Source organism: Panthera onca, chromosome D4 (genome assembly GCF_046562875.1).
Source record: "Panthera onca isolate mPanOnc1 chromosome D4, mPanOnc1 haplotype 2, whole genome shotgun sequence".
Classification (NCBI taxonomy): domain Eukaryota; kingdom Metazoa; phylum Chordata; class Mammalia; order Carnivora; family Felidae; genus Panthera; species Panthera onca.
Window position 1 is genome coordinate 94,056,662 of NC_138351.1, and position 25,419 is coordinate 94,082,080.

Sequence of the window (25,419 nt, forward strand, 5' to 3'; positions counted from 1 at the left end):
GGGAGGAGGATCCGAGAGAACCAGAGCAAACCCACAAAAGCACAGGGGCGGCGGGAGGTGCCGCAGACATACGTGTGCAGGTCCTCCAGGGCCCCCACCCTTTGCTCTACGTGTGTGTGTGTGTGTGTGTGTGTGTGTGTGTGTGTGAGAGTGTACGATGGTTACAAACCTTGGTGAATATGGCTTACATGTCTTCTTAGGGTGAGGAGGGCCATGGGGACGGCGCTCCCCCTTGCTGGCTGTGGCCCAGAGCCCCTGGGTGGGGTCCGGGGCTCGCTTTTGGGATCCAGGTGCGTGCACACAGCGGGGAGCAGACAGGGTGCTGAGGGCAGGCATGGACGCGTCCACACAGGAACAAGGACAGAAGCGGTTTCTGCTCTGGGGGGTGGGGCAGAGGCTCTTAGGTCTTGTGCTTGGATTTGGGGAACCGGGGCTGCCAAGGCACAGCTGTCCCCGTGACGCCCCCTCAGGGCGCCCGAGTCCACCTGCCCCTGGGGGAGCACCTGCGACCCTCCTCTCTGCCTGAGGGCTCTGTCCTGCCCCAGGGGCGCCTCCTCTCCCGCCCGCCGGGGCCAGCCTGCCACCTGGGAGCACAGGTACCCCGCATGCCCTGGGGACAGGGCCGGTCCGGGTAGGACACCGTCCCCCAGCGGACCTGAGCGCCAGGCCGCCACGGTGCTCGCCCTCCTCCTCCGGGCTGCATGGGCCCAAGTCCTCCTCTGCTCAGGGACCACCCTCTGTCCAGGCTCCACATGCTGGCACTTGGGGCAGGTCGTCTGGACCTTCTGGACTCGTGCTTCCTTGTCGGGAACGTGAGCAGAGGCCTCCCTCCCAGACTCGCCAGAGGGGACACGGCCAGGAACATTCAGACCCTGCAAAGGAAGATGCCACGTGGGGGACCCCGTTGGGTCGTGCTCACCGATGAGGTCACGGTGCTCAGCACACGGCAGGCACCTGAGATCGCCGGCTGAATTAGGGAAGGAGGGAAGGAAGGAGGGAGGGAGTGAAACCACAGAAACGGGGTCCACACCAGGTCAGGTCAGAGGGTGTCGTAGCTCGGGCCCTGGAAGGGGGCACGGGACACGTCCTTCTGTCCCTCCAGCGCTGACCTTCCTCCACGTGGGACCTGCTGACCTTCTGGATCATCTCCACCTCCTCCGCAAACAACGCTGAGTGTTCCCAGAAGGGGGACAGCGGGCAGGGGCCAAGGAGGGGCTTCCGGAATCCTGTGCCCTGGGGGACTCTGGGACAGCCTTCCAGGTGGCCCTTTATGTCCTCCAGGCACCAGGCCACGATTCCACCTCATCTCTCACGGAATGTGAGGAAGCCGTGAGGAAGCCTCACCCATCTAGAAGGCCCATTACGTCCCCATGACACAGGTGGGGACACCGAGGTTAATAGCACAGCCTGGGTCACTAGTAAGACGAGCTGGGTCAGGAAGCCCATCTCCCTGACTTTGGATTGTCCTACCCGCAGGCCTGCATCTTGGCGTCCTGGGGCTCGGGGTCCCTCTTCCTGGGGGACCCCACCACCCGCTGAGGGCCCCCCCTGAACTCAGGGGAGCAGAGCTGACCAACCTGCCTGGGGCCCCACATGGGAGCTGGGGAATGGCTGACCGGGGCTCTGTGGGCTCTCCCAGTACTGGGCCAGCTGGTCCCCTGCAGGACGAGGTCTTCTCGCTGGGGATCGGCTGGGGCCTCGGCTTCCTCACGTTGTCACCTGGGCTGCCAGTCCCCAGGCCAGAAATCTGCCCGTCTGAAGGAGACCAGCACTGCCTCCATCGGGTTTCACTTGCCCGAGTCCCTCCCCGGGACTCCCCGCATCTCTGACGCCTGCTCCCATGGGGGCCGCCTCACTTGGACTGGGACGGGTCTGGCCTCCATCCCGGGGAACGCACTGGCTTTGGAGCATTATTTGGCCCAGAGACCTGTGAACTTTTCTGGCCCTGGGTCATGAGGGATGCTCTCCCCTCTGTGGTGTGACCGTCCAGCCTTCTGCATCTCCCGGTTTCTGTTTGGGCTATGGGAGGACCAGCCGTGTCCTCTCTGGCATCAGGCTGTGGTGTCACAGCACGCACAGGGGTCTCCACCCCGAGACTGTGCCCATTGTCACCGAAGGGGCCTCCATTTCCCCCCCCCCTTCTGGGCCATAGCCCGTCCACACTTCCTAGCTCCAGGAGCCCAGCGAGGTGGACACAGGACCCCAGACCCCATCTTCCCGTAGTTCCTGTCAATCCCCCCGGACACTTGGTCATCCTGGATGTGGCCCCCGGCCTCCAGGGGCCTCTTGCCACCCTCTGACTTCCCCCAGGGCTGCAGCCAGGCACAGGCTGGACCTCTGTCCAACGTCCTGCCAGAAAGACAAGGCAGAAGGAGGAAAGGAGAAGGGCAAGGGGCAGACCGACTTCTCCCTGCCCTGAGTCGGCCTCCACTGCTGCCTCCAGGAGCCCTGGCCCAGCCATGCCCCAGGGTCCATGCACCTGGACCCTGGGGTGGAGTCTGCGGTCCAGGCCAGCTGGGTGGGGTGGGTGTAGTCACTGGTGTCGTGTCCCCAGATGTCCAACCCACCTGGCCTCGCACCCTGAGGCCTGCCGGGATGGGGAGGGCATGGTTCTGGGGCTCAGGAAGGTTGGGGTTCCAGAGTAGTTGGCGGAGGTGGGAACATGGGGGACCAGCCAGACGGGGAGCGATTGGATTCACGCACGTCAGCGTCACCTCTGGATCATCCACAGGTGTTGAGTGCCGGTCCCTGGGCATACCTGGCCATGACACAGACCCGGCTGGCCCTGGAGAGGGAGGCCTGTGTACCCGGGGCACCTCCCCTCCACCTACCCTTGGGGGCGAGCCTGGGCCAAGCCCACGCTGATGCACTTTGCCGTCTGACCCTCAGGGACAGGGGGGACACTGAGGTCAGGAGAGGCAAGGACTGACCTAGGACAAGTGAGGTGTGCAGGGTCCAAGGAGCAGTGCTGGTCTCCAGTCCTAGGCCAGCCTCTACCCCCCAGCTGCCTGGCTGCAACCCTGGGCTGCCGGGGGGCCACCTCCAGGTGACCAAGTGTCCGGGGGGATTGACAGGAACTAGGGGAGGACGGGGTCTGGGGTCCTGTGTCCACCTCGCTGGGCTCCTGGAGCTAGGAAGTGTGGACGGGCTACGGCTCAGAAGGACTCAGTTTCCTGTTCTGTAAACTGGGCTGAGTAGACAGTGTCCCAAGGGTCCCACAGGCTCATAGATGAGTCTGTGTCCTGGGATTTTCATCCCTGGCCCTCTGTTCTCCCCTCCTGGGAAAACGCTTCCTACTCCCTCAAGGTCCTTCTGAGCGGAGGGCAGCCTGGGGGCTTGGAGGACCGAGGACCTGGGTTTGCAGCACGTGGCCGAGCAGCGGACCCTGGTGTGGGGACCGAGGTCAAGACCCTTCTTGTTGGAGCCTTGGGTCCTCATTAGGAAGTGGTTCCCCAGGCAGTGCCCTGGCTGGGCCGAGGAGGCCTCATTAGTGAGCTGAGCACCAGGACGGGGGAGGGACACGGGCCACAAGGGAGGCTTCTGAGGGTTGTCACCTGGACCCTGGAGCCCACAGGCCCTGCTCCCGCGAGACACACAGACAGACAGAGTCCGAGGCAGAGACAGAGAATGGACCCAGGAGAGAGGAAACCAGAAATTCCATGCATCGGCCCAGAAATGACACCCGGTCATCATGTTCTAGCCCTTAGAACCCGGTCACACGTGGCGTCTACCCGGGAGGGGAGGGGGTGACAGAGGGATGTGGGACCAGGAATCGGGAAGGCGGGGAGCCACAGTGGGAACCGCCCAGCACGTAGGCCCAGACCAGGCGCTGGGACCAGAGCCCAAATGCAATGGGGCCCCTGGCGTGCGTGTCCGGTGGGTCCAGGGTCTGAACGAGTTCACCTCCACCTTCCCCCGGGCCCGGGACCCAGGCAGGAGGGGTGGCTGTGCCTGGACCCGGAGAGGACCCAGGCCCGCGTGAGTGTGTTCCGTGCCAGGCCCACCCCTTCCTCATCCTTCCACGGCCACGTGTGCCCACGAGCCTCTTGGGATAGCAGGCACGGGACGTGTCTACAGGTGTCTCCCTGATGGCGCCCCTACAAGTAGATGCCACAAGGACCCCACTGTGCAGACGGGGAGACCGGGGGGCCCCAGGAGGCCCAGGGTCTGTGCAGGGTCCCAGCACTGGTCAGGAGGAAAACCCAGGTCTCAACCCAGCTCTGTGGCCCCAAAGCCGTGGCACCGGCCGCTCCAGGCCTCACGGGGACGTGTCTGGGCTGTGTTGGTGTCACTGTAGGGACAGGGCATGGGGTGGAGGGGAGCCCTCTGCAGCCTGGGAGGGGCTCTTGTAGGAGCAGGAAGCCGGGTAAGGGGACCCCAGGAAGTGACCTCACCTCTCTGGTCACAGAGCCCAATTGAACTCAGAGCCCGGGTCACCAGGCACCCATGTTCTGGAGACAGCGCCTGACTGGGCTCATTCGTTGGGACACCTTCACCTGACGAACATGTTCTCCTGTTGTGTGCCCGTGTCCCGTGGCTGCCGGCTCAGGGGAGCCCGTGGCCGCGACGCTTCCCGACCGTGGAGACAGTGGGTCAGGTCGTGCACAGGACGCCTCAGGTCTCTAGCTCGCAGGGACCCAAAGGTAACACAGGGAGACCCAGAGACAGCCAGTGCAGCCTGACACCGCTCTGATCTGACCTGTGCGGCCCCATGTCCCCCCGTGTGTGTGTGTGTGTGTGTGTGTGTGTGTGTGTCTGTGTGGAAGGAGGGGTCGTGTGTGGAGGGCCCACCTGAGCAGGTGCAGGCTGATGAAGGGGTCAGATGCCTGGTGGGCGGATCAGGCTCACACCCCGGTCAAGGCTGGACGGCAGGGACATGGTGTGCTGGGGTGGCCCTCTTGTCCCCAAGGTTCATCCTGAGCCCTGCTGGTGGATGTCACTGTGTCCCAGGCGCAGGGCTGTGCACACTCAGGTCTGTGTCCGATCTGGGAGCCACAGGTGGAGAGGGTGGAAGGACACTGAGGATGGCCGGGCGGGCTGTGATGTCTCCGGGCCGTCCGCGGGTCACTGTCTTTACAGAAATCAACCGATGAAATCGGGAAACGTCTGGCGGAATCCCGATTCACCCGCCCTACAGAGTTGTGCGTGTGCCCCATCGCCCAGAAGGGCCACCCTGGACCCAGGGAGAGAGTGGCTGCACGGAGGTCTTGGGAAGCAGGGCCTGGAGATCGCCTGGGAAGGCCTTCTTCAGCGCCCCGGCTCCGCCGTAAGGTCCTTGTTCACCGGTCCTGGGACCAGTACTTGGAGCCCCCGGAGCCAGATCCCGAGGGTGAGAAGGCGGGGGGTGGGCGATGGGGGTGCACGGGGCCCAGGCGGTGCTGGGCCACCCAGGGAGGAGCGCCCGGGGGCTGGTGTGGGGCCAGGAGCAGAGACTGAGAGCCCTGTACTACGGCCTGCAGGGGGGCAGAGGTTCTGGTGTGGGTTCCTGGCCTCGGCTTCTCGAGGAGGCTCTGGGGTGAGTTGTGTCTCTGCAAAGGCCCCTGGAGAGGCAGGCGCTGGGTGGAGGGGGGGACCTTCCCTCCTCTCACCCTGAAGCCTCAGAGCCACTGCAACCATCACTGTTTCCTTCTCAAGAGTCCGGGGCAGGAGCAGAAGCCGGTGTGGCTCCAGAGCCCGACCCAACGGTATCGGGGTCCTTGGCGTCTCTGCAGGCAGGGGTGGAGTCTGGGGCGACTCCTGCAGGGGCCCAGGAGCCAGCAGGTGACCCGGGACCTGTGCGGGGACAATGGGCACGTTTATTTATTTTTGAGACAGAGGGAGACAGAGCATGAACAGGGGAGGGGCAGAGAGAGAGGGAGACACAGAATCCGAAACAGGCTCCAGGCTCTGAGCTGTCAGCACAGAGCCTGACGCGGAGCTCGAACTCACGGACCGTGAGATCATGACCTGAGCCGAAGTCGGACGCTCAACTGACCGAGCCACCCAGGTGCCCCTCACCAAGGTTTTTAACCATCGTACACACTCACACACACACACACACACACACACACACACACACAGAGCGAAGGGTGGGGGCCCTGGAGGACCCGCACACGTATGTCTCCTGCACCTCCCGCCGCCCCTGTGCTTTTGTGGGTTTGCTCTGGTTCTCTCGGACCCTCCTGCCGGCTCCCTTGAAGGCATCACGTCTCCGCCCGAGTCCCTGGGTCACCCACCCACCTCTCCTATTAGGAAGACGTGCAAATGCACACCCTGCATTTCCTCCCATCTTCCTCTCGCCTCCCAGACTTGGGTCGTCAGATTTGGGAGTCGAGAACACCCCTTGTGTCTTCCCTCACCTGTCCTTCCACCCAGCACTTCCCAGGCCGTCCCCGAGGCTGTCCTCGGGCTGGATTCGTCTCCTGGGTGGTGGGGGTCAGCGGACAGAGGGCAGACGGTGCCGGTGGGGGCATGAGAGGGCCGTGGCCCACAGGCCGAGTGCCGGCTTGTCTGCCAGGGCCCCCGGGCTGGTTTGCCCCTGCCGGTTCTCCTCTTTCTTACCGGGAGGCATCCTTGTCCTGAACGGGCACCAGGGAACCTGAGTGAAGAGACCACTTTGCTTTGACACGAGGGGTGGAGTGGCAAGGGCTGCAGAGGACGTTGGCCTTGGATGGGGAAAGCGAGGCCGGCCACGCACTGCTGTCCCGTTCAGGTCCCTCTGCCACCCGAGTGCACCTGCAGCCGGAGGGGCTGGTTCCCGGCAGGCTGGCCGCGTCCCCCTGGAGCCCCCGGTCCCTCCTCTCTGCCTGAGGACTCTCTCCCAGACATGGGAGCCCATCACATCTGAACTGGGGACCTGTGCTTCCTCACCGTGTCACCTGGGCGGCCGGTCCCCAGACCAGAAACCTGCCCGTCTGAAGAGACCACCAATGCCTCCCTCGGGTCTCACTTGCCCAAGTCCCACCCCGGGACATCCCGCATCTCTGACGCCTGCTCCCATGGGGGTCGCCTCCCCTTGGACTGGGACGGGTCTGGCCTCCATCCCGGGGAATGCACTGATTTGGAGCATTATTTGGCCCAGAGGCCTGTGAACCGTTCTGGCCCTGGGTCGTGAGGGATGTTCTCCCCTCTGTGGTGTGACCGTCCAGCCTTCTGCATCTCCCGGTTTCTGTTTGGGCCACGGGAGGACCAGCCGTGTCCTCTCTCGTGTCAGGCTGTGGTGTCACGGCATAAACAGGGGTCTCCACCCTGAGACCGTGCCCATTGTCACCGAAGGGGCCTCTTTTAACCCACCTAATCTTTAATCCCTTGTGATTTCAAGGTCAAAGGAGAAAACGTCTATTTGAAACGACCACAAAGTACGAAAATGAATCTGTCCCATAAGAAAAGTCGGTGCGGACCCAAAGTATCTCTGGTGAGATTCCACTTGAAGGAAACCTCCAGAGTAGGTAACGGAACACGGAGAGAAAGCAGACTGGGGGTTCCCAGGGGCTGGTGGGGGCACGAATGGGGAATGAGGGCTCCGGGTACACGGTGACCCTTGGGGACCGAATTATTCTGCAACAATATTCTGTGGCGTGGTTCACAGCGTTGTGAGCGTACCCAGTGCTCAGGAATTGCACAACGTAAAATAAACAAAATTTTTATTGAAGATTACTGTGGATTTTAAACAAACCATGAGCAAATAAAGTAACAGCTAAAAAGTAGAGGAGAGAAAGGATAAGGGAGAAGAGGAAGAGTCATTCTGGTGGGGGGGCGGAGACTGGGATTGGAGCAAGAATTAGAAATACAATAAACACCCTTTGTAGGCCTTCGGGCCCTTGATTTGTGGCCGGCATCCATGCGGGAACAAGGGCGGTGGCAGGAACGGTGTCGGGAGCAGAAGCAGGAACCAGCTGACTCTGTTCAGGTGCCTGCTGTCCCAGCACAGGTCCCAGGTCACCTGCTGGCTCTCCGGCCCCTGCAGGAGTCGCCCCAGACTCCACCCCTGCCTGCAGAGACGCCGAGGACCCCGATGCCGTTGGGCCGGGCTCTGGAGCCACACCGGCTTCTGGTCCTGCCCCGGACTCTTGAGAAGGAAACAGAGTGATGGTTACAGCGGCTCCAAGGCCTCAAGGTGAGAGGAGGGATGGTCCCCCCCCCCACTCAGCACCGGCCTCTCCAGGGGTCTGTGCAGAGACACAACTCACCCCAGAGCCTCCCCGAGAAGCCGCGGCCAGGAACCCACACCAGAACCTCTGCCCCCCTGCAGGCCGCAGCCCGGGCTCTCAGTCTCTGCTCCTGGCCCCACACCAGCCCCTGGGGGCTCCTCCCTGGTGCCCCAGCACCACCCGGGCCCCGTGAACACACATCTGCCACCCCAGCCTTCTCACCCTCGGGCTCTGGCTCCAGGGGCTCCGGGTCCTGATCCCAGGACCGGTGAACCAGGACCCTGTGGAGGGGCCAGGGAGGTGAAGGAGGCCTTCCCAGGCCAACTCTAGGCCCTGCTTCCAGAGACCTCCGTGCGGCCACTCTCTCTCTGGGTCCAGGGTGGCCCTCCTGGGTGACGGGGCACACGCACAACTCTGTAGGGCGGGTGAATCTGGATTCCGCCAATCGTTTCCCGATTTCATCGGTTGATTTCTGTAAAGACAGTGACCCGCGGACGGCCCGGAGACATCACAGCCCGCCCGGCCATCCTCAGTGTCCTCTCCACCTATGGCTCCCAGATCGGACACAGACCTGAATGTGCACAGACCTACCCCTGGGACACAGTGACATCCACCAGCAAGGCTCAGGATGAACCTCGAGGACAAGAGGGCCACCCCAGCAGACCCTGTCCCTCCCATTCAGCCTTGACGGGGATGTGAGCCTGACCCGCCCACCAGGCATCTGACCCCTTCATCAGTCTGCCCCTGCTCAGGTGGGCCTTCCACACACGACCCCTCCTTCCACACAGACACACACACACACACACACACACACACACACACACACACGGGGGGGCTTCGGGCCACACAGGTCAGATCAGAGTGGTGTCGGGCTGGACTGGATGTCTCTGGGTCTCCTGTGTTACCTTTGGGTCCCTGCGAGATAGAGACCTGAGGCGTCCTGTGCAAGACCTGACCCACTGTCTCCAGGGTCGGGAAGCGTCGCGGCCGCGGGCTCCCCTGAGCCGGCAGCCACGGGACACGGGCACACAACAGGAGAACATGTTCGTCAGGCGAAGGTGTCCCAACGAATGAGCCCAGTCGGGCGCTGTCTCCAGAACGTGGGTGCCTGGTGACCCGGGTTCCGAGTTCTGTTGGGCTCTGTTACCAGGGAGGTGAGGTCACTTCCTGGGGCCCCCTTACCCGGCTTCCTGCTCCTACAGGAGCCCCTCCCAGGCTGCAAAGGGCTCCCCTCCACCCCATGCCCTGTCCCTACAGTGACACCAACACAGCCCAGACACGTCCCCGTGAGGCCTGGAGCGGCCGGTGCCACGGCTTTGGGGCCACAGAGCTGGGTTGAGACCTGGGTTTTCCTCCTGACCAGTGCTGGGGCCCTGCACAGACCCCGTGCCTCCTAGGGCCCCCCGGTCTCCCCGTCTGCACAGTGGGGTCCTTGTGGCATCTACTTGTAGGGGCGCCATCAGGGAGACACCTGTAGACACGTCCCGTGCCTGCTATCCCAAGAGGCTCGTGGGCACACGTGGCCGTGGAAGGATGAGGAAGGGGTGGGCCTGGCACGGAACACACTCACGCGGGCCTGGGTCCTCTCCGGGTCCAGGCACAGCCACCCCTCCTGCCTGGGTCCCGGGCCCGGGGGAAGGTGGAGGTGAACTCGTTCAGACCCTGGACCCACCGGACACACACGCCAGGGGCCCCATTGCATTTGGGCTCTGGTCCCAGCGCCTGGTCTGGGCCTACGTGCTGGGCGGTTCCCACTGTGGCTCCCCGCCTTCCCGGTTCCTTGTCCCACGTGCCTCTGTCACCCCCTCCCCTCCCGGGTAGACGGCCCGTGTGACCGGGTTCTTAGGGCTAGAATATGATGACCGGGTGTCATTTCCTGGCCGATGCATGGAATTTCTGGTTTCCTCTCTCCTGGGTCCATTCTCTGTCTCTGCCTCGGACTCTGTCTGTCTCTGTGTGTCTCGCAACACCAGGACCTGTGGGCTCCAGGGTCCGGGTGACAACCCTCAGAAGCCTCCATTGTGGCCCGAGTCCTTCCTCAAGCCCGGTGCTCAGCTCCCTCACGAGGCCTCCTCGGCCCAGCCAGGGCACTGCCTGGGGAACCACTTCCTAATGAGGAACCGAGGCTCCAACAAGGAGGGTCATGACCTTGGTCCACACACCAGGGTCCGCTGCTTGGCCACGTGCTGCAAACCCAGGTCCTCGGTCCTCCAAGCCCCCATGCTGCCCTCCGCTCAGAAGGACCCTGAGGGAGTAGGAAGCGTTTTCCCAGGAGGGGAGAACAGAGGGCCAGGGATGAAGATACCAAGACACAGACTCATCTATGAGCCTGTGGGACCCTTGGGACACTGTCTACTCAGCCCAGTTTACAGAAGAGGGGACGTGTCTGGGCTGTGTTGGTGTCACTGTAGGGACAGGGCATGGGGTGGAGGGGAGCCCTTTGCAGCCTGGGAGGGGCTCTTGTGGGAGCAGGAAGCCGGGTAAGGGGACCCCAGGAAGTGACCTCACCTCCCTGGTAACAGAGCCTGATTGAACTCAGAGCCCGGGTCACCAGGCACCCACCTTCTGGAGACAGCGCCCGACTGGGCTCATTCGTTGGGACACCTATGCCTGACGAACTTGTTCTCTTGTTGTGTGCCCGTGTCCCTTGGCCACCGGCTCAGGGGAGCCCGCGGCCGCGACGTTTCCCGACCATGGACAGTAGGTCAGGTCGTGCACTAGACGCCTCAGGTCTCTAGCTCGCAGGGACCCAAAGGTAACTCAGGAGACCCAGAGACAGCCGGTCCAGCCCGATACCGCTCTGATCTGACTTGTGGGACCCTAGGTCCCCTCCCGTTTGTGTGTGTGTGTGTGTGTGTGTGTGTGTGTGTGCGCGTGGAAGGAGGGGTCGTGTGTGGAGGGCCCACCTGAGCAGGTGCAGGCTGATGAAGGGGTCAGATGCCTGGTGGGCGGATCAGGCTCACACCCCGGTCAAGGCTGGACGGCAGGGACATGGTGTGCTGGGGTGGCCCTCTTGTCCCCAAGGTTCATCCAGAGCCCTGCTGGTGGATGTCACTGTGTCCCAGGCGCAGGGCTGTGCACACTCAGGTCTGTGTCCGATCTGGGAGCAGCGGGGAGAGAAGGCAGAAGGACACTGAGTTGGCCAGGCGGGGCTGTGATGTCTCCGGGCCGTCCGCGGGTCACTGTCTTTATAGAAATCAACCGATGAAATCGGGAAACGATTGGTGGAATCCCGATTCACCCGCCCTACAGAGTTGTGCATGTGCCCCGTCGCCCAGGAGGGCCACCCTGGACCCAGGGAGAGAGTGGCCGCACAGAGGTTTTGGGAAGCAGGGCCTGGAGTTGGCCTAGGAAGGCCTCCTTCAGAGCCCCGGCTCTGCTGTAAGGTCCTCGTTCACTGGTCCTGGGACCAGTACTTGGAGTCCCCGGAGTCAGAGCCCGAGGGTGAGAAGGCTGGGGGTGGGGGACGGGATGCTCGGGCCCGGGAAGTGCTGGGCCACCCAGGGAGGAGCCCCTGGGGGCTGGTGTGGGGCCAGGAGCAGAGACTGAGAGCCCTGGCTGCAGACTGCAGGGGGGCAGAGGTCCTGGTGTGGGTTCCTGGCCGCGGCTTTTCGGGGCGGCTCTGGGTTGAGTTGTGTCTCTGCAAAGGCCCCTGGAGAGGCCGGCGCTGGGTGGGGGGGGGACCTTCCCTCCTCTCACCCTGAGGCCTTGGAGCCGCTGCAACCATCACTCTGTTTCCTTCTCAAGAGTCCGCCGCAGGAGCAAAAGCTGGATGGGCTCCAGAGCCCGGCCCAATGGTATCGGGGGTCTCGGCGTATCTGCAGGCAGGCGTGGTATCTGAAGCGACTCGTGCAGGGACCCAGTTGCCAGCAGGTGACCTGGGACCTGTGCGGGGACAGCGGGCACCTGAGCAGAGTCAGCTGGGTCCTGCTTCTGCTGGTTCCACTGTTGCTGCTTCTGCTCCCAACACTGTTCCTGCCATCGCCCTTCTCCCCGCCCCTGCCACTGCCCTTGCTCCCACATGGATGTCGGCCAAAAATCAAGGGATTGAAGACCTATACAGGGTGCTTTTTTTATTTTCTTTTATTTTTTGTTTATGATACTTTATTTCAAATTTATTCTCCAATCCCTGAGCCCGACCTCCCACCAAAATGTCTCTTCCTCTTCTCCCTTATCCTTTTTCTCTTCTACTTTTAGCTGTTATTTTATTTATTCATTAGTTATAATCTATATTAATCTTCAATAAAATTTTTTATATATTTTACGTTGTGCGATTCCTGAGCACTGGGTACGCTCACAACGCTGTGAACCACGCCACAGAATTTTGTTGCAGAATATCTCGGTCCCCAAGGGTCACTGTGTACCCGGAGCCCTCACTCCCCATTCGTCCCCCCGCCAGCCCCTGGGAACCCCCAGTCTGCTTTCTTTCTGTGTTCCGTTACCTACTCTGGAGATTTCCTTCAAGTGGAATCTCGCAAGAGATACCTTTGGGTCTGCACCGACTTTCTAAGATGGGACAGATTCATTTTTGTAGTTTGTGGTTTTTTGAAATAGACTTTTTCTCGTTTGATATTGAAATAACAATGGATTAAAGATAAGGTGGTAAAAAGAGTCCCTCTCACCCACAGCCAGCAAGGGGGAGTGCCGTCCCCATGGCCCTCCTCACCCTAAGAAGACACGTAAGCCATATTCACAAAGGTTTTTAACCACAGCACACACACACACACACACACAGAGCGAAGGGTGGGAGCCCTGGAGGACCCACACACGTATGTCTCCGGCACCTCCCGCCGCCCCTGTGCTTTTGTGGGTTTGCTCTGGTTCTCTCGAACCCTCCTCCCGGCTCCCTTGAAGGCGTCAGGTCTCTGCCCGAGTCCCTGAGTCACCCACCCACCTCTCCTACTAGGAAGACGTGCAAATGCACACCCTGCATTTCCTCCCATCTTCCTCTCGCCTCCCAGACTTGGGTCGTCAGATTTGGGAGTCGAGAACACCCCTTGTGTCTTCCCTCACCTGTCCTTCCACCCAGCTCTTCCCAGGCCGGCCCCGAGGCGGTCCTCGGGCTGGATTTGTCTCCTGAGAGGTGGGGGTCAGCGGACAGAGGGCAGACGGTGCCGGTGGGGGCAGGAGAGGGCTGTGGCCCACAGGCCCAGTGCCGGCTTGTCTGCCAGGGCCCCCGGGCTGGGTGAGCCCTGCCGGTTCTCCTCTTTCTTACCGGGAGGCATCCTTGTCCTGAACGGGCACCAGGGAACCTGAGTGAAGAGACCACTTTGCTTTGAGACGAGGGGCGGAGTGGCCCTGGAGGGCTGGGACCTCACAGGACCTTTGACTCCGCCCCCCGGGCCCAACACAGCCCCTGCTCAGGGTAAGACATACAGGGGCTGAATGCATCCAGAGAGGATCTCAGAGTCCCTACCTGCCTCTGAGCAGCTCACGCTGTGGACATGCAGACTAATAGTAAGAGGTACATGTTGGGTTGGGGGCAGGGGACGCCCAGCTTGACCCCTGAGCGTCCCTTCCCGCTCCAGAGGCTTCCCTGAGCACAGTGGACACAGCCTGCCCCCTGGTGGTCAGCACCGGCATGACAGCCCCAGGCAGGGAAACCAGAAAACAAAACACACACCTTTGTTTGGGTGTAGTCAAGGCAGCAGCCCTCCCTGGCCCTAGAGGGGCACAGGGGCAGGACCTGCGGGCTCCAGGGGTGATGTGAGGACTTCAGAAGCCTCCCTTGTCCCCCGTTCCACCTCTCCCGTCCCGGTGCCATGTTCACTCCTAAGGCTTCCTCACCCCAGCCAGGGCACTGCCTTTGGAAGCCCTTCCTAATGAGGCCCGGGGCTCTGAAAAGGAGGGTCTTGACCTCAGTCCCCACACCAGGGTCCGCTGCTTGGCCAAGTGCTGCAAACCCAAGTCCTCGGTCCTCCAAGCCCCCAGGCTGCCCTCTGCTCAGAAGGACCCTGAGGGAGTAGGAAGCGTTTTCCCAGGAGGGGAGAACAGAAGGCCAGGGATGAAGATCCCAGGACACAGAGTCGTCTATGAGCCTGTGGGACACTTGGGACACTGTCTACACAGCCCAGTTTAGGAGGAGGAAGCTGAGTCCTTCTGTACTGTAGCCCCGTCCACACTTCCCAGCTCCAGGGGCCCAGTGTGGTACACACAGGACCCCAGACCCCGTCTTCCCTAGTTCCCGCCAATCCTCCTGGACACCTTGGAGACCCCCTGACCTCAGCCTGCACGTGTCCCTCCCTATGCTGTGGGTCCCGGGCTATTGCCAGGAATCCTGATGCCCCTGCCCCATGGCCCCACTGCCTCCAGCCGTTCTCTTCTTTCCCCCGTATTACCCACCCCCTCCCAGTGTGGACTCCCCTCTGATCTCCAGTTGGACAGTCAGAATGTGTGTGTGTGTGCACGCGCCTTTCTGGAGATGCCCAGAGGTCACAGCGTCACAGGGACGGGGTGGATAGGGACCCCCGAGCATCTCAGGGGCTCTCATTTCCAGGGGGATCCCCATGGGGGGGGTAGAGGCTGGCCTAGGACTGGAGACCAGCCCTGCTCCTTGGACCCTGCACACCTGACTTGTCCTGGGCCAGTCCTTGCCTCTCCTCAGGGTCCCTCTGTCCCTGGGGGTCAGACGGGGAAGTGCATCAGTGTGGCCAGGGCCCAGGCTCACCCCTGGGGTAGGTGGAGGGGAGGTGCCCCGGGTACCCAGGCCTCCCTCCCCAGGGCCGGCTGGGTCGTGGGGTGGCCCGGTGTGCCCAGGGACCTGCACCCAGCACCTGTAGATGACCCAGACGGTCCGGTGACGTGCATGAATCCAACCGCTCCCCACCTGGCTGGTCCCCCATGTTCCCACCTCCGCCAGCTGCTCTGGGAACCGAACCTCTCCTCAGCCCCAGAACCACGCCCGCCCCTGCCAGGCAGGCCTCCGGGTGCGAGGCCAGGTGGGTTGGACATCTGGGGACACGATGGCCCGTGACTACACCCACCCCACCCAGCTGGCCTGGACCGCAGACTCCACCCCAGGGTCCAGGTGCTTGGACCCTGGGGCATGGCTGGGCCAGGGCTCCTGGAGGCAGCAGTGGAGGCCGACTCAGGGCAGGGAGAAGTCGGTCTGCCCCTTGCCCTTCTCCTTTCCTCCTTCTGCCTTGTCTTCCTGGCAGGGCGTTGGATGGACAGAGGTCCCGCCTGTGCCTGGCTGAAGCCCTGTGAGCAGTCAGAGGGTGGCAAGCTGCCCGGGGAGGCCGGGGGCCACCTCCAGGATGACCAAGTGTCAGGGGGCTACTTTAACTGGCTATCCCCCGGGCACTCAGTGATTTCAGCCCTTTGTATACATGAGCCGCGACCCCGGGACCGGGTCCCGGCCCCCTCTTCATCCCACGAGGCCCGCATCCTCCCCAGCCGAGGCCCCGTCGGTGGCCCGCTCTCCCTGCAGCCCCAAGAACTCCGCGGCTCCAGAGGCTCTACATCTTTCGCGGCTGGAGCCCGAGCAGCCATCAGGGGCCTGGATCCGGGCCCTGGAGCCCCTCAGGGAGGACAGGTGAGACCGGGCAGGAGCCAGGAGAGGGCCGAGTGGAGTCTCCTTGAGGTCATGGCCTCCTGCTCAGCCCAGACCCAGGTGTGTGCTGACCCCTAGGGCACCTGGACCCCAGCTGCCGGGCAGGCTCGGGGACAGAGCCCACAATGTGGCTCCTGGTAGCTCACAGGTGTCCCTGTGCTCTGTAGCTACACCTGTCCTACCAGCTGGACTCCCTCCTGCTCGGCCAGCAATGTCTGTGGCCAAAAGGAACAGGCCACCGTCAAGGTCTGGGAAGAATGAGTGGCCAGGCAGAAGGGGAAGGCTCGCCCTCGGCTCGGGGGCTCCCTGTCGGGCTGGCGGGGGCTCCGGAGGTGGTTTTCCAGCTCTCTGCTGACCAGCCCTGTGCCCAGAAACACCTGCCTCCCTTCTCTGGGCCTCACTCTCCTGCTCTGCGAAATGGGTGATGCAGGGCGATCCCTCCCATGGCAGGAACAAGGCAGGTACCGGTGACGGATGGAGCACCCGTACAGGGCCCGGATCGCAGACCGCAGTGGGGAAGGGGAGAGGGGACGCCGGTGAGGCCCCGCCCCCAAAGCCATCCAGCCTTTCCATCCAGCCACCAGGGCCTGGCATGGCCTCAGGAGCGGTGGCCGACCAGACTCCTGACACAGGTCACTGTGGCCTCTTTCTCAGCAGTGGGGACCCGGGGGCGGGGACACCCAGGGTGCAGGGGTGCTCGGGGCAGCTCCTCCCTTGGAGGGAAAGAGAACAATGGAGACGTTCTCTGGGGTCCCCCCAGGCCAGGAGAAATGGGAGGAGCGCTCCCCCAGCCCAGAGAGCTCTTCCCCGTGACTATTTCCCTGGCGATGGTAGGGGGTCAGCGGGTTATACTGGTTGTGACTCTGCACTTGAATGTGTGAGCCCCCGAATTCACCATATACACTGAGAGGCGGTTTCACTGAAAACTCGGCAGGAAGTTGCTTCGGCAACTTGTGAGTCTCAGTTTGGAGCCCTGTCCTTCCCAGACACCTCAGGGCCTGGACTGTCCTCCCGGTCCCCGCCCCCCCAGAGAACCCAGGGCCCGGGCTGTCCTCCCGGTCCTTCCCAGAAACATCGGGCTTCAGCTCAGCCTCAGCCGCCACACGCCCCGGTGCAGCCTTGGGCCCTCACGAGCTCTGTCTCTCAGGGTCCACAAGCACAGCTCCTCACTGCCCCTGTCCCCCCAGCCGGCAGGCGACACCGCATCGCCGGTGCCGGCCTGGAAGTGACGATCAGCAGCTTGGACGACAGCATCCGTCGAGCTGGCAGGGGGCACGTCCCTTGGTCCCCTCTCCGAGACCTCTCCGGGTACGGACCTCACTTGAACAACTCCTCTGACAGGAGACCATCTCTGGACCTGCCGGGGAATCCAGCCCCGGGAGGAGGCGACGACCTGCTCTGCTCTACAGAGGAGGAGACTGAGGCAACATCATCCTCCCAGGCCGGTGCCTGGGAATCCATGCTTGCCTGGGGGCAAATACCAAGCCCGCGAGCTCCCTCCACATCTAGGATGCCGTGGCTCTGACGACACTGCCTGGTCACGTCCCCTGCGCCTGGCAAGCTGCGGTGACCCCCGACTCCTTACCTGACGTCCGGAGCCCCGAGTGAACTGGGCCAGATGCCCTCCCCGGGGTGTTCCCCTCCTCCCTCCCTAGTGTTTTCCTCCCCCAGGGAGCCCACCATCCCTGCCCCTCGAGCCCCCTGCTCCCACCGCCCCGCTCCATGGCTCCCGTCCAGAACACCCTCACCTCTAAGGCTGGCTTCAGAGGTCACCTCCTCGGGGTCCTGCCAAAGCCCAGGCTTCGGGTCAGAGCGACCCGGGCTCACACCCACAGCGGGGCCACGTCAGAGTCCTGTGACACGCAAGCTCTGTGCCAGCTTCTGGGACCTCGGTGCTCTTTTTGCAGATGGGGTCGGCGGCTCCCACCTCCGCTGGGTGTGTGGGGGATGAAAGCAGGGAGGAGAAGGTGTCCGAAGTGGGGGAGCTTGTGGGGGGAGGGGCTCTCGGGAAGGCAGGGGAGGGGATGGGGAGGAGGGAAAGGCGGCCTGACCTCCCCCCTTAGACTGGTGTCCCCCTCCCCCTCCTCCTGGCTCAGCCACGCGCCCGCATGAACAGCGGAGTGGAGTGTGGGGGCCAGGTCAGCAGGGTGGGGGTGTGTCTCGTTTCCCTCTTGCCCCCGTGTCTCCATACCCGCTGCGTCCAGCCGCCCTGCCTGGGTGGAGTGGCCGTGGGCCCAGGCCTAAGAGGATATGAGGGTCACTGAGCGGGCGTCGGAGATCGGATACGTGCGACCCCAGGTGTCGTGGGCTCCTGCCGCGAGGTGGTCCCGTGCGCGCAGTCCCGTGGTCCCCGTGCACCTGCCCAGGCTCCACCTGCCTCGACCTTTGGTGGGAGCACCTCCCCGCCCCCGAGGCTCCCGCGCCACATCCTGCCCAAAGGTGGGAGCCAGGGGCCACTCTAGCCGGACTGGTGAAGCTCCTCCTCCAAGCGCTCATGGAACAGTCAGGAAACTGAGGCAGGAGAGGCAGGGACTGGCCGGGGACCCAGCAGGTGAGCAGAGCCTAGAGGGGCTGGGGGAGGTTTCGGGTCCTAGGCCAGGGCTTCACTTTCCCAGGGGGTTTTCGAGGGAATGAGAGCCTCTAAGATCCTGGAGGACCACTGAACCCATCCCGTGTGGGGTCCTTTCCTCTGGGCATCCCCGAGTGGGCACAGGTCCACGCAGTTGCATGGAAACACGGTCCCCCGCCCCCCAGTAACTAACCACCCGCGTGGGGGTCAAAGGATGAGTGGACCCTGGAGGTGACAGGGGTCGGGGGAGACAAGAGGTGTGGGGCGGGGACCTTGTCTCCAGGGAACATGCCCATGAGGGGAGCCACGCCAGGCCGATGGCCAGGGGATCCCCAAGATGCCCCCGTGTGTATCACAGGCACCCCCATTCTAGAGAAGCACCCCACTCAGCTCCCGTGGTTGGAGACCTTCGAATGCGCGACGTGTTCTCATTCTGTGTCCTGATACCTCGAGGCTGTGGTCTCAGGAAAGCCCACAGGGAGAGCCTTTCCCCACTTGCAGAGGGTGGGTCAGGTCTCACCCCCGAAGCCTGTGGTCATGTGCCCGGAGGGACGCAAAGGTGACACCGGGAGGCCCAGGACTGGCCGGTCTAGCCTGACACGGCCCTGATCCGACTTGTGAGTCACACGAGCCTCCCTGTGTCTGTGAGTGTGTGTGAGGCCGTGTGTGTTTGTAAGAATGGGACGTGGGGGGGAAGCCACCAGAGCAGGAGCAGGCCGATGGGAGGGTCATGTCCACACCCCAGGTCAAGGGTGACAGGGAGGGACAGGGCGAGTTGTGTAGAGCTACAGGACACAGGGACACATTCTGGTGTCCGTCCCCGAGCCCGGCCGGAAGCTGGGGTCCAGGTGCCCTAGGGGTCGGCACACACCTGGGTCTGTGCTGAGCAGGAGGCCATGACCTCAAGGAGACTCCACTCGGCCCTCTCCTGTGTTCCATGCCAGGCGCACCCCTTCCTCATCCTTCCACGGCCACGTGTGCCCACGAGCCTCTTGGGATAGCAGGCACGAGACGTGTCTACAGGTGGCTCCCTGATGGCGCCCCTACAAGTAGATGCCACAAGGACCTCACTGTGCAGACGGGGAGACCGGGGGGCCCCGGGAGGCACGGGGTCTGTGCAGGGTCCCAGCACTGGTCAGGAGGAAATCCCAGGTCTGAACCCAGCTCTGTGGCCCCAAAGCCGTGGCACCGGCCGCTCCAGGCCTCGCGGGGACGTGTCTGGGCTGTGTTGGTGTCACTGTAGGGACAGGGCATGGGGTGGAGGGGAGCCCTTTGCAGCCTGGGAGGGGCTCTTGTAGGAGCAGGAAGCCAGGTAAGGGGACCCCAGGAAGTGACCTCACCTCCCTGGTCACAGAGCCCGATTGAACTCAGAACCCGGGTCACCAGGCACCCACGTTCTGGAGACAGCGCCCGACTGGGCTCATTCGTTGGGACACCTACGCCTGACGAACATGTTCTCCTGTTGTGTGCCCGTGTTCCGCGCCTGCCGGCTCAGGCGAGCCCGCGGCCGAGACGCTTCCCGACCCTGGAGACAGTGTGTCAGGTCGTGCACAGGACGCCTCAGGTCTCTAGCTCGCAGGGACCCAAAGGTAACACAGGAGACCCAGAGACATCCAGTCCACCCCGACACCGCTCTGATCTGACCTGTGCGGCCCCATGTCCCCCCGTGTGTGTGTGTGTGTGTGTGTGTGTGTGTCTGTGTGGAAGGAGGGGTCGTGTGTGGAGGGCCCACCCGAGCAGGTGCAGGCTGATGAAGGGGTCAGATGCCTGGTGGGCGGGTCAGGCTCACACTCGGTCAAGGCTGGTTGGGAGGGACAGGGAGTGCTGGGGTGGCCCTCTTGTCCCCGTTGTTCATCCCGAGCCCTGTAGGTGGATGTCACTGTGTCCCAGGCGCAGGTCTATGCACACTCAGGTCTGTGTCCAATCTGGGAGCCACAGGTGGAGAGGGTGGAAGGACACTAAGGATGACTGGGCGGGGCTGTGATGTCTCCGGGCCATCCTCGGGTCACTGTCTTTACAGAAATCAACTGATGAAATCGGGAAACGTCTGGCCGAATCCCGATACACCTGCCCTACAGAGTTGTGCGTGTGCCCCGTCGCCCAGGAGGGCCACCCTGGACCCAGGGAGAGAGTGGCTGCAGGGAGGTCTTGGGAAGCAGAGCCTGGAGATGACCTGGGAAGGCCTCCTTTACCGCCCCGGCCCCCCCACAGGGTCCTGGTTCACGGGTCCTGGGATCAGGACCCGGAGCCCCCGGAGCCAGAGCCCGAGGGTGAGAAGGCTGGGGTGGGAGATGTGTGTTCACGGGGTCCGGGCGGTGCTGGGCCACCCAGGGAGGAGCCCCCGGGGGCTCGTGTGGGGCCAGGAGCAGAGACTGAGAGCCCGGGCTGCGGCCTGCAGGGGGGCAGAGGTTCTGGTGTGGGTTCCTGGCCGCGGCTTCTCGGGGAGGCTCTGGGGTGAGTTGTGTGTCTGCAAAGGCCCCTGGAGAGGCCGGCGCTGGGTGGGGGGGGGGGGGCGGGGGGGAACTTCCCTCCTCTCACCCTGAGGCCTTGGAGCCGCTGCAACCATCACTCTGTTTCCTTCTCAAGAGTCCGGGGCAGGACCAGAAGCCGGGGCAGCTCCAGAGCCCGACCCAAGGGCATCCGGGTCCTCGGCGTCTCTGCAGGCAGGGGTGGAGTCTGGGGCGACTCCTGCAGGGGCCGGAGAGCCAGCAGGTGACCTGGGACCTGTGCTGGGACAGCGGGCACCTGAACAGAGTCAGCTGGTTCCTGCTTCTGCTCCCGACACCGTTCCTGCCACCGCCCTTGTTCCCGTATGGATTCCGGCCACCAATCAAGGGCCCAAAGGCCTTCGAGGGGTGTTTATTGTATTTCTAATTGTTGCTCCAGTCCCAGTCGCCGACCCCGCCACCAGAATGACTCTTCCTCTTCTCCCTTATCCTTTCTCTCCACCTCATTTTAGGTGGTACTTTATTTGTTCATGGTTTGTTTAAAATCCACATTAATCTTCAATAAATATTTATTTATTTTATATTGTGCAATTCCTGAGCACGGGGTACGCTCACGACGCTGTGAACCACGCCACAGAATTTTGCTGCAGAATATCTCGGTCCCCAAGGGTCACCGTGTACCCGCAGCCCTCACTCCCCATTCGTGTCCCCTCCAGCCCCTGGGAACCCGAGTCTGTTTTCTCTCGGTGTTCCGTTACCTACTCTGGAGGTTTCCGTCAAGTGGAATCTCGCCAGAGATACCTTTGGGTCTGAACCAACTTTTCAGACGAGACAGATTCATTTTTGTACTTTGTGTTCGTTTGAAATAGACTTTTTCTCCTTTGATATTGAAATCACAATGGATTAAAGATTAGGTGGGAAAAAGAGGCCCCTTCGGTGACAATGGTCTCAGGGTGGAGACCCCTGTTTGTGCCGTGACACCACAGCCTGACACCAGAGAGGACACGGCTGGTCCTCCCGTGGCCCAAACAGAAACCGGGAGATGCGGAAGGCTGGACGGTCACACCACAGAGGGGAGAGCATCCCTCATGACCCAGGGCCAGAAAAGTTCACAGGCTTCTGCACCAAATAATGCTCCAAAGCCAGTGCGTTCCCCGGGATGGAGGCCAGACCCGTCCCAGTCCATGGGGAGGCAGCCCCCATGGGAGCAGGCGTCAGAGATGCGGAGGGTCCCTGGGAGGGACTCGGGCAAGTGAAACCCAAGGGACGCAGCGCTGGGCACCTTCAGACGGGCAGGTTTCTGGTCTGGGGACCCGCAGCCCAGGTGACAATGTGAGGAAGCACAGGCCCCAGCCGATCCACAGCGAGAAGTGTGACCGGCACCCCTCTCTTGGACAACAGAGCGCAGCCCCCATCCGCGGCCACAGGCGCGGACCCTCCCCCAGCAGGGCTCGTCCCAGGACCAGCGGAGAAACTCTGGTGCAGCGTGTGGGGTGAGGCGGGGGCCAGGTAGGTGCTCTTCCCGAACCAGCTTTCCCCGGGGCTGGGTGCTGGCCACTCAAGTCTCTTCCTCTGCATCCTGTGTCCCCACATCAGAATTTCCAAAGCGCCCCAGCCCTGGAACATGGGCCGTTTGTGAGTTTTCACTCCCAGCTTCCTCAAGGGATCAACTGTGTGCATAAATCTCTCCTTTTTCAGGACACAAGCCGTCAAGTGGACTTTCTGGGTCAAATTTTATATCATTTGTCAGGTACAAGCCTCGGCTTTCAACCTCCACGGTCTCCTGGGCCACTGAGATCCTTGCTTGGGAAAACGGGGGTGCAGAGCCCCGGGACTATGATCTCCAGGAGGGATCGGGCAGGCGAGCTCTGAGTGGAGTGACCAGGGTACCTGGGGTGGCCGGCCCAGCAAAGACCGTCCTGACCCCAGCCCCATACCGGCCCCCACGACGGTGGCAGTTGAGGAAGGCGCGGACCCTCGTGTGGGTAGTTCCACAGCTGGTGCTGGAGCTGCTCTGGCTCGAACGGGGGCTCTAATCCCGGAACTGGCCCCAGGGCTGAAGCCGGAGCCGGCCCCATCTCTGCAGCTGGGGCAAGAGGCGGTGCTGGACGTGGCTCCAGCTCTAGGGAAGGTGCTAGAGCCGCAGGCACCTCCAGAGAGGACCCAGACCTGCTTCTGCAGCCGGATATGGCTCTGGAGCTGAAGCTGGAGCTTCTGCTGTAGACTCTGGCTCTGGCTCTGGCTCCGGAGTGGGTGCTGAAGCGGCTTCAGCTTTGGCCCCGGAAGTGCAGCTGGCCGTGCAGTCAGTGCGAGCGACGCAGCTGGTGCCAGAGTCCCGGGGGTTCCGATCCCGGAACCGCTGCGGGAGCTGTCCATGGTGCTGGAGCTGCTCTGGTTCGGAGCTGGCTCTCGTCGCGGCTGCGATGCCGGACCCGGTGCCGGGGACCCGCTTGCATCGCCGGTCCTGGATCTGGCCCTCCGGCTGGTGGGGAAACCGGCGGGGGAGCTGGTCGGAGCCCCGGCGTTGGCTCCACCTGCGGAACCGGCGTCCGGGCGGACGCCGACACCAGAGCCGGCGCTGGAGCGGACACGGGCTCCGGCACAGGAGGCGGTGACGGAGCCGGTGCCAGAGCGGGACGTGGCTGGGATGTCGGTGCCGGAGCTGGTTCTTTGTCCGGAGGTGGCATCGGCTCTGCGTCTACCACTGGTGCCCAAGGCAGCTTTCGCTCTGGAGCTGGAGCAGCAGCTGGCACTTGCGGGGGCTTCTGCTCCGGACCCGGTATGAGAACTGCTGCTGTGGCAGGCTCTGACCCTGAACTCAGTCCGGACTCTAGTTCTGGAGCCGATGCTAGAGCTGGCTCCTCCTTGCACCCTGGCACCAGCTCTACATGGGGCTCGAGCAGCTTCTCTCTCTCAAGTGGGCACTGGAACGACCACCGGGGCTGACACTGCAGTTGGCGAGAGAGTGGCCGCCGTCTCTGGAGGCAGCGCTACAGCCGGCATCGAGCCAGGGCTGGCTGGTGGGAGAACACCGACCCTGACCTTGGCCCTGGCACCGCAGCTAAAGCTGGAGCGGCCTCGATCTCGGCAGTTGAATCAGTGCCGGACCTGGAGTTGACTCGAGCTGGGAAGTGGCTTGACCTCGGGCTCTGGAGCCGGTTCTGGCTGTGGTTCTGAGCTGGTGACAGAACCGGCTGTGGCAGTGGCTCAGACACAGAGGCCAGGGCTCAGACTGACTCTGGGTCTGGAGCTTCGGCGGGAGCTGGCTGGCTCTGCAGGTCTCTCAAGCTCTTGAGCCGGTGCCGGAGCTGGCTCTCGGGTGGGATCTGGCGCTGAAGCCACTTCGGGTGCTGACGCGGGCTGTGGAGACGGTTCCAGCCCTAGAGATGCCTGTAGCTCTAGTCGTGCTGCCGGGAGCGATGAGGACCAGGTCTAGTTCGCTCCTGCCTTGTCCGTTGGTCTGGAATGTACGTCGGTCTGACCCACCCTGCAGAGCTGGCTGGTGCCGGACCTGGCAAGTCGGTTGACGACAGAGCTGCCTCTGTCTCTGCAGCCGGTGATACCGCCGGTGCCTGTGCTGGTTCCAGCCCTTCCACTGGTCCTGGAGCCGGTGCTGGAGCTGGCCGTGGTTCCGGGGCTCTCACGTGAGCCGATGTTAGAACCACAGCTCTGGACTTGACACTGGATCAGGTGGGAGAGCCGGCCCGCGCTCCCTACCTGCCGCTCTATTTGCTGCTGGGCTTGTGCCGGAGACGCCTCTAACTCCGGATTCGGCACCAAAGAGCTGGCCCTGAAGGCGGTGCGAGCTTTGGAGCCGGGGGTCGAGCCGGCACCGTGGTCGGCACTGGTGCCGCAAGAGGACGAAAATTGGCCACGCGAGCGCCTTCCCACGTGCCTTTGCAAAACCAGAACACGTTCCAGCGCCGCGCAGAGAAGCCCCAGCCCGAGGATCCACCCCAGGGCGTCTTCCTCACCTGTAGACCGTATGCGTGAATATCAAATACCTTTCTTTTCTTCCCTTCCTTCTTACCGTGTAACATCTTATCGTGTAACATCGCATAAGATGCATTAATAACGGCTCACTTCACATCATAGGATGTAAGTCACAGGATATCGAAGACAAGTGTGGACATTCCCTGAGAGCTCAGCATCCTCCTCGGGGAGAGGATGTGTATGGTTTGAACTGTACGTGGGACAGCTGTGCTACGTTAGGAGGGGGGATGACTTTCTCACTCTCTTTCTTTGGAGCTTAACCTGGAGAACCTCAACTACCACAGCGCTAAACTGCCTTCCCGTTCCCACTTTAAGAGTCTCTGTCACTTGTGGGCCTTAGAGACCGAGCGCCACGCAGCGTGCAAAGTGCCTCCCCGGTCCAGGCCTCGTGTTGCATACTGGGCTCTGCGGGCACCTCCTGGGAATGCCGAGAAGTGCGTGGCTGATGCTTTCCTGGCTGAGGACACAGGTGACCCCCCAAGCCCTCTTACCTGGAAGAGGCCACGTTGTGGGCTCAGAGCTGCCGCTCGCGAGACTGGCCGGAAACACCGTCAGCACCCAGATTCCCGGAAGAGAAAAGCGGGCCTCCCGACACGAGGCCTCAGAAAACAAGCCAGAAACGTTCTTTTCGGAACGTGGTCTTCCACAAAGGAAGTCAGTACAGAAGATGCTGTATTCCCTCTGACATGCGTCTCGGGTGAGCAGGGGTTTTTGCCTCCTTGTCATTAC

General features: G+C 62.7%; 2 long non-coding RNA genes across 4 annotated transcripts; one reads left to right on the forward strand and one right to left on the reverse strand.

Annotated features, from left to right (window-relative positions):
- Nucleotides 1-4,485: 4,485 nt before the first annotated feature.
- Nucleotides 4,486-7,998, forward strand: LOC144614096 (uncharacterized). Of its 3 annotated transcripts, none has more exons than XR_013551617.2 (4): nt 4,486-4,643; nt 5,080-5,329; nt 7,301-7,393; nt 7,910-7,998. It is a non-coding gene; the product is annotated as an uncharacterized LOC144614096 (long non-coding RNA). The 3 variants fall into 3 exon arrangements; XR_014136006.1 differs by having other exon boundaries at nt 7,301-7,427; nt 7,910-7,993; XR_014136005.1 differs by lacking the exon at nt 7,910-7,998 and having other exon boundaries at nt 7,301-7,633.
- Nucleotides 7,606-9,298, reverse strand: LOC132674560 (uncharacterized). Its single transcript, XR_013551620.2, has 3 exons — nt 9,035-9,298; nt 8,352-8,601; nt 7,606-8,047 (listed from the first exon to the last, which is right to left on the reverse strand). It is a non-coding gene; the product is annotated as an uncharacterized LOC132674560 (long non-coding RNA).
- Nucleotides 9,299-25,419: the final 16,121 nt, after the last annotated feature.